The sequence below is a fragment of the Ischnura elegans genome, chromosome 5 (assembly GCF_921293095.1).
Source record: "Ischnura elegans chromosome 5, ioIscEleg1.1, whole genome shotgun sequence".
Taxonomy (NCBI): Eukaryota; Metazoa; Arthropoda; class Insecta; order Odonata; family Coenagrionidae; genus Ischnura; species Ischnura elegans.
In genome coordinates this window covers 19210346-19226548 of record NC_060250.1, presented here as the reverse complement: position 1 = coordinate 19226548, position 16203 = coordinate 19210346, and the positions used below count along the sequence as shown (strand labels likewise).

At 37.8% G+C, this 16203-nt stretch overlaps 1 protein-coding gene across 12 annotated transcripts in view; it reads right to left on the bottom strand.

Moving 5' to 3' along the window:
- The window catches only part of LOC124158546 (disintegrin and metalloproteinase domain-containing protein unc-71), a 967603-nt gene that overhangs the window by 125163 nt on the left and 826237 nt on the right, over window positions 1–16203 (bottom strand). The window lies entirely within an intron of this gene.

Sequence of the window (16203 nt, the reverse complement as noted above, 5' to 3'; positions counted from 1 at the left end):
GAGAGGTAGGAAGAAAATAGGATTTTTAGATAAAATGAGTAGTCCTTGTAATGAATAGAAGAGGGAATTCTATGAGGGGAGATTGCCGGAATAATTATTAAGTAATCAATAGAACCCTACCTTAATCTGTGGAATACTTTAATAATAATACTTTAACTGGCTACAGAATTATATAAGTAAAAATTAAGCTTAAAAAAGGAACGTTTCGCGCTATTTCGTACCTATGACCGTACTGCGGGTGCCGGTTACGCTTTTGGAATACAGTAAGTACCCCATGGCGCAGTTAAGAACACAAACGGGTTGATTTCTACGAGTGCCTAAGCCGAATAAACGTCTACAGGCCAACCTTTCACATGCAAATGGCAAAAATCGTGGAAAATATCTCGACGGGATTTTCGAGGAATAGCCCCGAGGGCTAAGCCGTAAACATTTCCCGCGAAACGAAAGCTCTCTTGCAAACACCGATGTTCTTGTTCTCAGCCAATGCGGGCAAAGGAAATAAACAACGAAATAAACGACCCGCCCAGACGCCAGCGAACACAAGTTGGCACGAATAAATGCATATACACAGACACACACACGGGGGAACACTGGCAAGTCCTCTCTCGTCCTCATCCCTGCATCACTGAATACTACCTACACCACCACCTTCCATTCTTCCTCAAAGCAAGTAAGTACTCTTAATGCGGAAACGGTTGGGTCTTCCCTCGGCTCCTCTCCCGTGAGCCAAGCATCGCGCATCACGGGACAAAGGATTTTTTTCCCCTTTTAATTCCTCAAAAAGACTTTTTCAGGTCGGGGACAAAAAGAATGAGATGTATGTGGGGAAGGGCAAGGGAGCTTTTTAAATCTTTTACATTCGCCATCTTCGCGATTTGCGTAACAAAGGGAGAAGTGGAGTGGGTGGAGTAACTCACCCTGAGCGCATTGTAGCTGCAATAATGGAGAGAAAGAAGGGCTTTGCGAAAAGTATTTTTCCTTGAGAGGAGGAGAGGAGCATAACCGCGTTTACAATGGGGCTCGTCCCACTTGGGAGGTTGCATACGGAGGGCCAACGTGGGCTCTTGAGTGAGCCCACGGCCGAGAGGCGTGGAAATACCGTACGCTAAAGCAAGGAGTAGTCCTCGGAGATAATAAGATCCTCCCGGTAAAAACATATGCGCAAAATTCCCGCAACTGATGATTAACTTCACGCTTGCGTAAGTTTCTAGGAGTTTACATAAATATTGCTTTATATACAGAGCGGATCTCAGATACAAGTAATTCTTAATTTCAACTCGATTTCTGGTGCATTTAATACCATTTTTAATCGAACAAAGTCAATAGTCAAGGGGTCATTGTAATTGCTTTTACCCCTTCCATCACTATGCTTCCTTGTTGCCAATTTTTTGAAAGCCGTCGGTCAAAATTTTACAATATTCGTGAAATAGTTATTTTCATCGCATAATCTCAATCAAACGACCTGCTACATCGATCCACGATTAGATCGATCCAGGAGTCCGAAAAGTGCCTATATGCCACGAATTAATCGAATGACTAGATTAAATTGCGCAACAATTGGTCATATCCACAAATAATAATCTCGCAAATTGACAACTGTCCCTCGAGGGCTGGGATTGCCTGTGGGAACTGGAGAAAAAGGCGGAAAATGGGTGGGCTTCTGATGACCCATGAATTAAGTTATCTTTACCTGGGCCCCAGATAACTGCTACGATACATAATTGGTGTGTTTTTTCTCTACAAGCTCCCTCCAAATGATTATTGCAGTGTGAAGCCTATTCCCAAGGCACAGTTCAAGAAGAAATTCCTCGGAGACGATGAAACAACAAATAATGAGATTCACATCAAAAGAGTAAACTTTTTTGTGACGTAAATTAAACACGGCTGTCATGTTACTCCAGTCCATTTCTTTCAGTGACTACAGCAGTGATAAATAAGACCGCGACTAACATACCTACGTGTAAATTTTTTTTGTGATGCTTAAATCATCATTCAAAAGCTTAAAATAGATTTTTAGGTGATGATATCAGGTCAGAACTAAGATAAATAGAAAATATTAAAATGACCTTGGAAATTCCGATTTCAAGGTAATTTCAAGTTTTAGGAAAGTAGTTGAATTTACAGACGGAAGCATTAATCGAAAATTTAATTCAATGAATTTAAAGTAACGTGAATTTTCAATAACGTAAATACTAATATTTGAAATTAATGAGACCTGTTATTGGCATTATGAATTACTATTATTGAAATCATTTATTATTATTATTATCAATGAGCATTCCCCGAACAAGGCGGTATCCTTATAAATGACTCAAGTTGAGTACTTTTCGCACACGAAGATTCTTTGGAAATAATGGATCAACGGAGTACTATGAATTACTGTTTAAAAACAGCAGTGCTAAATTTCACGAAGGTAACTTAGGGGAAACATGTAAAAATTTTTCATGTTTATAGCTACAAAACAGCGCTGCTTGAACTGAATTTAATAGTTTTTAAAGCTAACTGAGGGAAAGACACATTTTAAAAATGCAAATTACGTTCTAAAAGGGGTATTAAGAAATGTTGTAAAATCTCTCAACAACAGGAAGATATACGCGGTGATTCGGAGCAGTGCATAAGATAATAAACACCCAATAAAAATTAATTAATCTGACTTTTACAGCCGATTTAACGAGAAACCTTCTCGTAAAAGCCTAACGTTTAAGTAAGTAATGGCGAAGAGCGAGGCAAGTCATACCTTCTATTACGATTAGTAACGGCACGCCTTGCTTAAATATGCGCTCTCAGGAGTTTTCATTGGAAAGCTTTAAAAATTCATGGGTTTTAACGATCATATCACGAAGAAGCGGAGATTTTTCAAAGCTCAACTCGTAATCTCGTGGCGCCTCGCAGCGGAGGACGAGAGAACTTCCATGCCAAGGAAAAATGGGTGTGGTCGGCAGTGCTTTCGCAAACATATTGAGTTGAGAACATTCATTAGGCAGTGCTCCATTGTTATACAAAATCGTTATCATTGAATACTTGATGGAGTAAAGATAGTATTGAATTTTAATCATTCATTGATATTAACCTTTCCTTGGCTACAGAGCCATTACGGAGACAACGAATTCAATATCATGGCCGAGTTTCCTCGTTGAAGGAATTATAATAGTAAAGTTGCACATCACAATTATGGATCCAAGGTTGAAAGAAACAACTTAAATATTTCGCATATTCTTTTAACAATTATTTTAATAATTCTCTCGACCAAAAAATTCATTATCCAAGAAAAGTATATCTATCTACAGTCCGCGAGAACAGTGGTCTACAAACGATGAAGGAATATTAAGTTAATTTTTATTTAATACGTGGTTGAAACATTATCATTAAGCTCCGCAAACGCATCAGTGAAATATATACGTGTGCAAGAAGAAATGTGAACGCTAAACTAATTTATGGAAAATTAATATTAAAACGGTATGTAACATCCCTCTATTTTTTACAGCTTTGGGTACCACTTCATAGTGAGATATACTACCTTAAAAGAGAAAAAGATTAAAGGGAAACTAGCTTCTAATTTATTACCACTCTTTTCCCAACTCGTGGTTTCCTAATATATGACATTATGAAGATCTCCACCAGAATTTGTTACAAGATAACATGTTCAATCATTAAGAGGCCACACATAATAGGTACCTTTGAAGTTCACACCTAACAACAAAATAATTAAATGTTATTGAGAAGCTATTTGCGATATTTTTTAAAGCTTCTCATTGAAAAGTCATGAATTTCAATCCGGACTGAAGGCCTTAGCGCCAGCATCAGCTGCTGTAAAATTCATGACAACAAAAGGGACCAACATGATCGAGACGTACTCGACATTTACATGCTACGCTACTAAATGATAAAGTTTTTTTTAGGAAAGCGAAGCAAATGCTATTAAAAATACTCAATCAGTATTTAAGAGCTTTTCTCTCAAAAAATTCAAATGCACTGTTCATATTTATAAAATATAACCCAAAAAGGTATACGTTTGCACTGAAAAATGGTCACTCTCGTCTTTATTGAGGACGTGAATTGAAAAGAATGGATAGGGAGGCAAGAGTATTCACTCTCTGTTAGAAAATAAAAACTCTCAGGGAGAGGCTGGAAATGAAATATTTCCCTCCCAGAAAGATCGGTCAAAGAAGGAAAGAATACGGGTGGAATCACAAGCTTAGAGAGGAACTGAAGCCTTTTCTTTACCGGGAAAAACATTTCTGATAATAGAGAGGACAGTGGAAATATTGGTCCGAGTACCATGGCAAAAAATGAATAAAATACGATACCCTATCGTCGCGATGGGAAATTGAGAAGAGGTCATAGTAGCCCCAGATTACTATCCCAGTGATTTTTATGAACTCAACTGTTCTATAGGGAAATCTAATTCCAAGCTTACGCTTTTTAATTATTTAAGCAAAAATTAGCTGGACTAACGGAAGTCCAATTTACTAAGTATTTAATAACCGAATCTCATCCGAGAAAACGAAAGGTCGATACGGGGCAAATAGATCAAAGGATATATCTCTAGGAGCGCTAGTTTAACTCGCATAGGTGGAAACAGCTAGCGGAAGATCGCAAGCGTAAAAAAAAGATGACGACGAAATTTTGTTTGTGCAGTACAATCTTCGAGCGGAACTTCCCGAACCCCTTGTTCATAGCAAAGAATCTCCTTCTTTTTTAAATAAGTGAAGGCAGAAGAAAAAGAGGACAGAATGTTTACAAAGGGATGTAGTCCCTCCTTCGAACGAGATCGAGAGAAGCATAGAGGTAAGAAGGAGGAGAGAAGAGAAATCGGTAGATTCGAGGAAGAATGAGGGATAAAGGACGGAGAGAGGAAAGAAGAGTAGAGACGGATTGGAAGCTGGGATAAGACGGTTGAGGCCCAAAATATGGCGCGGCATATTAAAAACGCTTTCCTAGTCCAAACAGGAAGAACAAGTTGAGAGAGGATCTTTCCTTCCCTTCGACTATGGACTCCGATAAAACGGAGTCCCACGCAAAACCTCGCATCCCCGATTCCCTCCAGCTGTTTCGCGAATAAACATCTTCTCAAGAAAGGCCTCCTATCCAAGTTGTCGATACTTAAAATATTTATTTCTGAGCGCAGAATGGAAGCCTAGAGCGTCTATTCTGGACCCCAAAATTTCCCATAAACACGGCGTTAATTTGTAAGACCCTCCAGTTTGTTTTCCGCGGCGAGTTCAATATTTTCGGAAGTATAGAGGGCGGAAGATTACGCTTTATTATTCCCAAAGAACTCATCCATGGATCCATAAATCCGCAAAATAACTCGATTATTTTGAACACGGCTGTATCAGATGTTATAATTTAAAGTCAAGAGGAACTGGATGATAAATTTGGATATTGATATGCAACAGAAATCTTTAAATAAAGCCAGTTATAAAATAAATTAACAATAAAGTACATCTTAGCAAAAGCAATTTTACACTGTATTAGAATCTTATGAAAATAGCATTGACTGGTAGTTTGTCAATACCTGTTTTATACTTAAAGCAGGCTAAGGTGAGCGCAAAAAACATCCAAATGAACCATAGGTACATAAATTCCACTTAAGAATTAAGGCGGGAGAAATAGTTAGATCCATTATGTAAATTTTGCAAAAGAAGTCCAAGCAGAAATGCGTATTTATCTTGTGTAGAGAGAACTCGTTGAAATAAATGATGCAACCTTTTTTCAACCATAACTTCATAAATTTGCTCATCAATCAATTTACATGGTCATCATGACGAGAAAGACCAGAGAAATGTTTAAATCTTTTCTTAAATTGCATCAATCTCTGGAATATGCTCTCAATTACCCCAACTCTATTAGTTTCTCATTTTAATTTCATATCGTTAAAGTTTTCACAACAATTATATTGAAAAAGTTAGTACAAATTAATTTTTATTGGCTTAATTACTAAATTTTTAATTAGCAAATGCTTATATTTCACCATTGGAATTAGTATTGAGAACAAAATGAGAGCCTATTACCCTTCTATTCAGTTCAAAATCAATTTCATATTTATCCACATCATGTCCAGATTATTCTGGTTGTCACAATTTTGCAAATGCCCCTCTTATCCACCGCATTTTCGTGTCAAGCCAATGATCCTACCATGTCTCCGCCAGAAAAAATAAAATGAGCCTGAAGTTGACAATTATGAAATTTTCCTTCAGTCATGTACCGCTTTTTATTTTATGATTTTCACCCTTGTTGTACCAATTTTCTATCGCGACTGCAGGCTGCGAGGGATTATATTTTAAATGTTGAACAACTGCCCCTCGTTTGGGAACCGTTTTCATAACAAGTTTCAAATAACAACAGTGATATGAGTAACTTTAGAGGAACCACTATGCGATCTTGTTATCTAGGTTGAATTATTTTATAACCGAGCATATTTAGTGGGCAAACATTTGTGTTAAATTGTAGCAATAAGAGAAGAAAATTGAGGTGGATTGATCAAGTTTTTCAACTCATCGAGATGGAAAATACAGATAAAATTATTTTAAAATGTTTCTGAACCATTTAAAGGCAGTATATCTAAAATGTTAGGGTATTAATTACCCTACGAACCTCATAACCAAAAAGATATCTAAAAATGGCTTACTAAAATAGAGTAACGGGTAGCCATTCAGTAAATATTTACGTTATAATTTATGGATATGACGCTAGTAATAACAAATGCATACTGTACATAAGGAATGTTTGTAGACGTTAAATTCTATGTAAAATATTTAAGTCACTTTTGAAGGTATAGTATTTATCATCTATTAGAAATGTGGACGCCACACTTAAAGAAAAAGCGCTCATCTTGAACATAAACTTATTTTTTAAAATTCAAAGCAAATAAAATGCCTCCTTCGATTTCGTTCAGTTTCTCACCTAATTTATCCCATCAAATTCCAAAAGTAATACCTAGCCATGGTTCTTTAGTTTATTGTACAATAATTTGACGCGTTATAAACAAAAATGGCCTATTAAGAAAACTATTTTGATTTTTGGTATTTGATAACAAAATGAGAGTCCCTTTTCAATGCTTACGTATAATACGCCTTCATCTTCTTTTTTTCACTTTTTTGCGTGCAATTTTCCTCTTACAATAAAACTAAGATAAGGAATTATTTCGATTGTGTTTCATTTTATTCTCAATAATATATCAGTACGTATAGCACATTTATGCGGTGCTTCACAGAAATTATTACAATCAAATGAATCGATAGAGTAAATAAAGGAGAAGTCAAAGACGTGTAGGAGAGAAGATAATCCTTATGGAAACTTTAAGAAGACGATGAAATCACTTAATTGGCAATATATTGAGGCAGTATGGACAATGTAGGTAAACGTGAAGAGACATATGATTGCCAGGAACTGGAAAAGAAGGAATAGTATGAAATCCAGGAATCAGGTAATAAAGGATTGATAAATAATAAAGGATATAGAATGTAGGAGAATATACTCTTAGGTACGTAAAGATTAGCTAACAGAATATTGAATGGAGAGCAGCGTCGAAGTGTTCTTTGGACTGTTGACTAGTGATGATGGTAGTAAACCTGACATTTTCTCGTGAAAATTTTCCGAAAAATATCCCGAGCCTATCGCTACGATGGATTATGATCTCAATGCCATTGTTGGCTGTTTTTTCGCACTTGTTCTCCTCCGTCTTTCCTTCTCCCTCTCCTTGGTGGAGTCTCGCAGGATGTTCGGAGTCGGACACCTCGGGGTGGTGGGTAACTGGGAGGAGAGGTCGGGGCGCTGGTTAAATATTTAATCGCCCTCCTGGGCTAGCAGATGGTCTAAAGCGTAAAAAGGGGTTGGGGGAGGGTGGCTGCGTTCGCTGGATGTGAGAGGAAAGCCCTGGAGAGAACGAGAGAGAAAAAAGGAATAAGGAGGTGCGAGCTCTTTGGGAAGCGAAAAAAAATGAAAAGGGAAGGCGGAATGGCGTGATCTAGAGGGTGAGAATGAAAACGTGAAGGAGACGTGAGCATTACAGCTGTGTGGTAGGGTTTTAGAGAACATCAGTGATGACATCTACGAGTCTATTGCAGCCGAAAAACGTAGTTTTTGGTAGAGTTTAAAATACAGCGAGGTAAGAATTGTTATGAAACGCCGCCTAGGACCTCATCAACAATTTTTCTCCAAATAAATAATTAATACGAACTGCATCAAGTAACTGAATTGAATGAGTTTATTTAAGATTTTAGCTCATCGGGAATATAGTAATTAACCCAGAAAAAATTATTCCCCACTCTATCGGTCTTTTTTATAACCTTTAAAACTGTTCACAAAAATGTACGAGTAGAATGGCGTTGCAATGCACAATAGAAACGGTAGACGAAATATCATCCTCCAACTTTAAATTATCATTATAACTGTATTTAGCGCTTAAGGCCTAAAATTAAATTTCCGTTTTACGTATAACAGCTAATTTACTCAACAAATCTTTCGATTTGATCTTTGTTTTCGAAAAATCCATTGACTCAAAAGTAGAATATATTATAGACCGGGAATATAGTGAAAAATTATGATTTATAAAATCACATACTTTTTTGGAACTATATTATTTCCGCAAAAAAGGAGTTAATTAGACGTGCGTGAGGTTCTGATAAATTTCCTGATTAACTATGTATCAAATTACTGATGGTAATTTATTTACTTCCAAGGTTCATTCCGTTGCTCACTACTCTCCTTTGATTTTCTATAAATCTTGTCCTATTGAATGCTTAATTAAAATTTATGATTCTCACATCTCGTGATTTCAACACAATTGACTCGAAAATGAACAAATATCACCAATATTTTACCTAGTACATTCCGGAAAATGACACTTTGCTGACTAATACAATCTTCCGTTTTAAATGGAAAGGGAAAACAATTCTGTAAGTAAATATCGAACTTGTAATTATTTGAATTAAAAACTGAGTAAAGGAATAAAATAGAGGGTTCGGAAATTTAATACACTCGGAGGAAACTCCAGATGGGTAAGAAACTTTGAAGCTAATAAAAAAATCATATGATAAGGGAGTGAATTATGACTATTGCGGGCTCACAGAACATTCACTAATTGAGCCAAAAGATTTATCAGATTGATGGAGTAGTTCACTAGATTAAGATGATTAAAATATGTATAATAGAATAGATAGAAAGCGGAGCAACGGAAAAAAGACAAGAAAAATGAAGGGTTTTTGGCCTTTTACCGAAGTAAAAAGGTAAATAGATTTGGAAAATGGAGATTGACTTTTTTGGAGAATTATGCTAGTATTCCGACTTCCCAAAATTAAAACGTTAATTTATAACACTGGTTATTCCAAAATGGCCAGGACAAAACTCATTCATGATTATAAAATGAATTTCAAATAGAGGGTATGTATGGATCGCGTAATTGAGGAGAGAAAAGATGCTTTAACAAATGATAGGAGACTATATAAATGCTCAATAGGGAGGAAGGGAATAGAATCTTTTGAGCCTGACGCCAAGAGGAAGTGTGCTATACTAAAGAGTGACAAGAAGAGATAAGAGATTTCATAATGTTTCACTCAATACCTGAATAAGTCAGAGATTGATCACGAATGCAGCTTTTTTGCTACCAAAAATCGCATGCCCAAAACTGTACAAGGAGAAATCACGCGGAACATTAACTTTACTAGAGTCATTCGAAAATTACCATTGATAATCTGTTAGTCACGAGAGGGCACGGATAATATACGCTTGCGCCGATGAAAAAAATTGGCAGTGAATTTCATTAATTATACAAAAAGATTGACCTTATGCTAATATTCACAATGGCAGTTTAGTATTAACCCACTGCCGTTTCATTATGAAACCTAAAATAGCAGCTACGAAGTCTCCAAATATACTGGATTATCATCACGCTATCTCTACTTAACATGCACAAGATCTAGCATCCTAGCAAGTATATTCTGATTTTTGAAATGTCACATTTTATGCAACTCAGGCGTAAGATTTCACCCCATAACTCTATCAAAACCTCATTTATACGCTAATAATACCTAGTAGAAGTAATATTTGTAAATTATGAAGTAGCAGGCTATTAGAATGAAAGAGAGTCCAAGAGTAGAAATCTACACGTCTCCATCTTTAAATGCCATATCCTTCGCCCTGAATACGGCGGACGGCGTAACATAAGCGGCGGACATCACGGAAAAGTTGAAGGTAGACGTCCACCTCACTGGAGCTCCGTTTTGTTCGTTTTCAAGGAGCTGGGCCTTACTTTCTCTCCGTCGTCCACCGACCCACCCCTGGGCACCGCTTACCCTCCCCCCTCCCCCTTCACCCCCACCTACAAACGGACGGAGCCTGCCTCCCAAGGGTGTTTAAACTCACTTCATCACGAGAAAGAGATCGCCCGCGGATATTTGCATTCGGCGCCTCCTTGCCCACCCGCCCCTTTTCTCACCTCCCCTCCTCCCTTAACTTCCCCCACCATCCCTCCCGTTTCCTTCCTGACCGAAAGGTTTAATTTCACCGCAATATCATCTCTCTTGAAGAAGGATCTGATGATTTTCTGGCGAATAGACTAAATAAGGTTTTCTCGGGTTTTCAGCCATGTGAGAGCGTCCGTTTTCTCCTACTTTTCAAGGTCCGAGAGGTTCTTCGCCACCAGGGAATGATGAAGAATGGAAGATCATTCCCCGATGACGAGGGCTTAAATAATATTTAAAGTTTAGTTTGCGAGAGATGTTCGAAAAAAAATTCCACTGATTATTTGTTAGTCATGAGAGAGTGCGGAAGATATACTCGTGCGTTGATGAAAACAAGTGGCATTGACTTTCATTGCAAAACGATTGACTGGTAAGATAACTCGTAACGAAATGCAAAATTGTTTTTTTTAATCCGAAAATTCTTTCCCACTTAAGCACCAATTGGTCTCAGAGGTTACTGAACCATATGAACCATCCGACCATGAAATTGCAAAATTTTCTGTTGGTACACAATGGTATTTGAATTTGGGTATAGTTTTGAGGCCGACAATTATTACCACAGTATCACTCATAGTCCAAGAGAGTGGTGGCCTTTCAAAAATATATCCTTCCGAAAAAAAACTCAATTAAAGCATATTATGGTGAATGAGAATCGAACAAAATTTGGCAATAAAACTATGACAACGAAAAGGGGAACTACCCATGATTTGCTTTTATTTAGACATTTTTACTCAGAAGCACGTGGATCGCGAATTCATTCGCTTCACAGAGTTAGAGAGAGATGTTCACTCTACCTCCCAACAGGGTGATGAATCAAGTCACGCATGAAAATTAAATTGAACTCAATTTGCTGGACAGATAATTAAATCCACGAGGATTATCACATCGGCGGAACGAGCGATCAAATTTTCGGAGCGATTAGTAAAACCAGGCGAAAAAGTCTGATGACCCTGACTGGATGAGTAAGTGAGAGATTCCTAAATAGGAGAATAAAATTAGAACCTGCCCGAGGCCCCACCCGTACCGTTCTGGGAACGAGGTTATGGATTTTAGGCGGCGGGTGTACATACATGGGAATCGGCCGGACGAATGAGCGCTTTTCCTGGCACTAGCGCGCAAATATGAATTAATCAAATTAGCCATCTATTCGGATGTGCGTCGCTCGATGACCACGCCTCATTTGAAACTCAATGGGCAAGGCATCGCGGCCGGCCACGTGTCCTGCCCGAAGCTCACCCAGTTTCGGTGTGAGGAAACGTCGCTCGCGCCGATTCGATAATTGGTGAACAACATGCATGCACGATAAGTTGGGATTTAGGCTACAGCGGGCAAGTAATCTCTCGTCACCGCAAATTGATACTGGGTTTTGTGTCCACTCAATTATGCAACAACCCTGAGCGCCAAGGCTGTAATTTGCAGCCTCGATTTCACTCGCTCGACAACAATACTTCAGGGGCTTAAGCTAATGAGGGCCAAAGTTTGCATTGTGAACCATCAGATATTTTTTCCTGCTCCTAATTAATGCTTTTAAGACTGGATTTGAATTTAGGATTTTCCATAGCTACGATGGGTAAAGGAATTTTTTTCCAAGGTACGTGCTAAAGAATGAATTTATTGCAAAACAATGTTTTAACCATTACTAAAGAGCACGATTTTTCTCTCGCATAGATAAACCCAAAATAATTATAAATGTAATTTATATGTAGTAAAAATCATAGGAAAAAACACAAAAGTCATTAATATTTGGAGACAAACAGGTGATCAAAAAACAAAAGGCACAACCATGAAATGATTTCTCAGCATAAAAACATTTCTTCCAAAACTTTAAGATGAACTTATACATAAGTAAGGGGTAAATTGACACGAATAAAAGCAGTGTTTTAGCAAATAAAACTCATATATTTTGAAGAAAACAGGATGAGCTGTAGTTAATTGAACTCAAAAGTCCACCAATCCTCGATAACTCTCAATTTTAAATATATTAACCTCTATATAACTCTGTTTTTGCTCCAAAGCAGAAGGGCATCCCAAACAGGAATTAAGTTACTGAGTACTTTTAAAAACACTCCCTCACGCAAGCAAAAGACAATTTCACGGTAGGTTGTACAATTAGACGTTGAGAACGAAATATGCCTTTAAAGAAATATTTTCGAAATTTCATCAGTGTGAAGTAAAGATTTAGACAACGTAAAAATGTAGAAATGAAAAATATATTTATTGACGAATATACCGACCGACTATGGAATAACTGATGCCGTTTAATTTTCAACGAAAGTTCCATTCGTTTGCATCAACATTTTTCATGCTTACGCGTGCTATAGCCATTTCACACGTATGTTTGGAGAGCAAAACTCCTGAAGTGTGGCGATGTGTCCAATAAATTGTACTCCAATGGCCACTCATGACGAGAAAACTTTTTTAAAGCCTACCCGTCGTGAGCAATGTTAAATTGCGGAATTCATCGCGTCATTTTTCTTGCACTGCTCTCGCTTCTGGTTCGAGCGCTGTGATCCTAAATGCAAATTGTGGCGAAATGCCCTCGTCTCCACCGCGTGCGGAAAAGAGCCCTGCGGTACAACTTGAAACATTTTTACACGCAGCAATTACGTCGAAAGCAATTAATTCCGCTCAAAGCCTTATATTCACGAGATGGACTCCCACGCTCCTGGAATTGCGAGAATACTCATAAAATTTCGTTTGCCGTAGCGTTTGGCGTAGCAGGATAACAATTTTAATCGGTTGGGTACACTAACGTCTACAGGATAGCTAATTCCTCTCTCTAAATTCATTTCCCAATACGAAATATTCGAGGATTACCCGTTCAAGTGATAAATAATTTTGAGTAGTCCATCTAGTTCAAGTGATAAATAATTTAGAATTTCTGTAGTACTTCTCACTTTTCAACTACGTTTTCAGTACAGGCATTCTTCCATTTACACAGATTTATTTAACAATTTTCACATTCCAGACATAAAATTATTGAAAAAAGAACTAATTTAGGGAATGCAATAATTCTCTAAAGTGTAAAAGAATCATCACATCTAATTAAAATAAATTGGAAAATATGCGGAAAATTTTATCTATGGATTCCACGTACCAAAGTAGATTGCTGATATATTTTGCAGTGCTTGGGACATAAAAGAAGAAACGCACATAAAAAATTGTTTGGTTGTTTGCTGCAATGTTTTTATGAGTATTCTGACTACCCAGCCGAGGTGACCTATTCATTTCAAACTGCCATAGTGGAGAGAAATTCCTTGTAGAAAGTGAGAGTGTAAGACAAATAAAGTGTGACCACAAAAAAGAAGAAAAAACGTAGTATATGATGGATGAATGCCATGAAAACAAAAGAGTGGTGACAAGTTACGTCCTCGTGGAGATTTTATAAAAATAAATTTGTTTATAAAGATGAATTATCTCCTTCATTCCTAAACGGACGGTAATTTTTAAATTATTCCGAATATTTCTAAAACCGTAAGCGCAAGCCTATTTATATTGAGGCACCACGGTGGTACACGCATATAAAACAAATAATGAATTAAAAAGAAGAGTGAAAGACCGAAAAATGTACAAGGGAATAAGTTTTTAGTCTACCAGATAATGATAAAAACAGCAATGCTGAAAGCCTGCAGGTACTTCAAAAATCAACAGGCTAGGTAAAATTTAAAAAATACTACCCATTCGTTCAATCTAATAAACTAAATTCTTCTAAGGCTGCGATATTCATAAGACATAAATTAATAACACCCGTAAATTCCTCATGTTAACTGGTAAGTATGTAAAATTGAGCCATGCCATCATGTAAACGTTATAAGTAAAAGGCTACGCGATCAGGGTAATGACTTAAAGGGAATTTAGAAACTTATCTGCTGATATTTATGAAAGTAAATGTACAATTTATATTTACTCGAATGAATAGTAGCCCAGACCTTACTAAACGCCTTAAGAACACGATTCGAGGAGAAAAAGTGTAATATCGTCATGGCAGCTCACGCGACTGATCTCTTTACAGTAAATTAAAGTTTGTACATATATTTATAAAAGTAAATGTTTAATTTATACGTACTCGAAATTATATTATCATAGAAAATATTCAACGCCTTAAGAACACGAATCAAGGTGAAAAAGTGTATCAACGACAAAGCATCCTAATTAACTGACAAATGTGCACTAAAATATAATTTGCACACATTCTTATGCACAATATCTAGCATCGTTGCTTTTGAACATGAGCTACAACGAAAGACAAAACAAAGCTAGCGAATGAAACATCTGAACATCTCTCGTGAAGATATAGCATCGCGATAGCACACGTGGAGTGGAACTAGAAACGGGGGTTGTGATTTTTTCATGAGCGGTTCAACCGTTCCTCGTGCACGGCTCTTGTGCGGACACTGGGAGCATTATTTGAGCAACAGAACGCCCTCAACCGCGAGCTTACAGTGCCTACACGGCACGGGAGTAACTAGCTCGCGCTAATCACATTCAGCCCCTTTGGACTCGGCCCAGCACGCCCGTGCCGCGTGTGCCATCTGGCGGAGAGGGCGGGAAGCGGAGCTTGAAGCGCTAACTGGATCTAGAATCTCGCGCCATCATTAACGGAAGATTGTGCGGCGCAAAACTGTTCCGCCTTTGATGCTGAGCTGATTAGGCGCAGCTTTTGCAATTACACCGATAATTATCGAGCATCATCCCGCTGGGCGGCGCTTTAAAGCGGCGTTCTCGGTGACTTTACGGTTTACGCGTTTAGCTCTGCGACGAAAATCCTCGCGATGATGAGGTTTAAGGGGGAAGGCAAAGAGGGAAGGAAGATCAACGCAGGGTACGACACTGGGGGAGGCTGCCTCCCAGTGACTATGCGCACTCCGAAGCCAAACAGTTCAAATTGTGTCTACACGAGAACGGATTCAACCCTCACGAAGAGCAGTAAGTACTACAAGTTTGATACTTTACGGGTGTCCAGAACACAAAAGTATAGGAATGAGAGATACACAAAATAAATACGAAATCATATACAGCCCGCACAATTAGAATAAAATTAACTCTTCAAAAATTTCAAATGGAAATTCATTACTTAATTCTAATGCAGAATAATTAATTTAATTTGACGAGTTTTCTTTACTTGGTCATATTATCAGGTAAATAATAGAAACATAAGCAAGTACAGATAGTTTCCTGCATTAGCTTCCCTTGGTTGTGGTACTTATGCACAAATGAAATTTAGTGATATAACTTCACATCGGAATGCGAGTTTTCCTTCAATATTTCATGTAGATAAATTTTCATGCGACCACAATCCTTCAATCGCGGCGTTAAAACACACTGCGCTATCAATAAATAACAATAAGGAATTTTCAAAAGTCATGACTACCCCAATGCAACTAACAAAGGGGATAAAATCTTCCATTAAACTGACTTTGGACACGTTAACAAATAGTCTTCTCTCCGTTGATCGCTGCTTGAGACAATAAAACAAACAATACTGGAGATACTTAATTCTCATTTAATTGAGACTGAATCATCACTTCTAGGGACACTTGTGACCGAATTGAAGCTAAGCCCAATTATCGATCACTACCGGGATTTGACCTCCAGCCATTGCTATGGCAAATCGACGATTCCCAGCTGAAAAACCAGGGACGATTTGGAGGAGAGAAAAAAAAACAGCCGGTGGAAAAGACACCGACATATGAGAAAATGTTGTGGATGGTTGAGTCACTGGCATGTCATGGTCGAAACC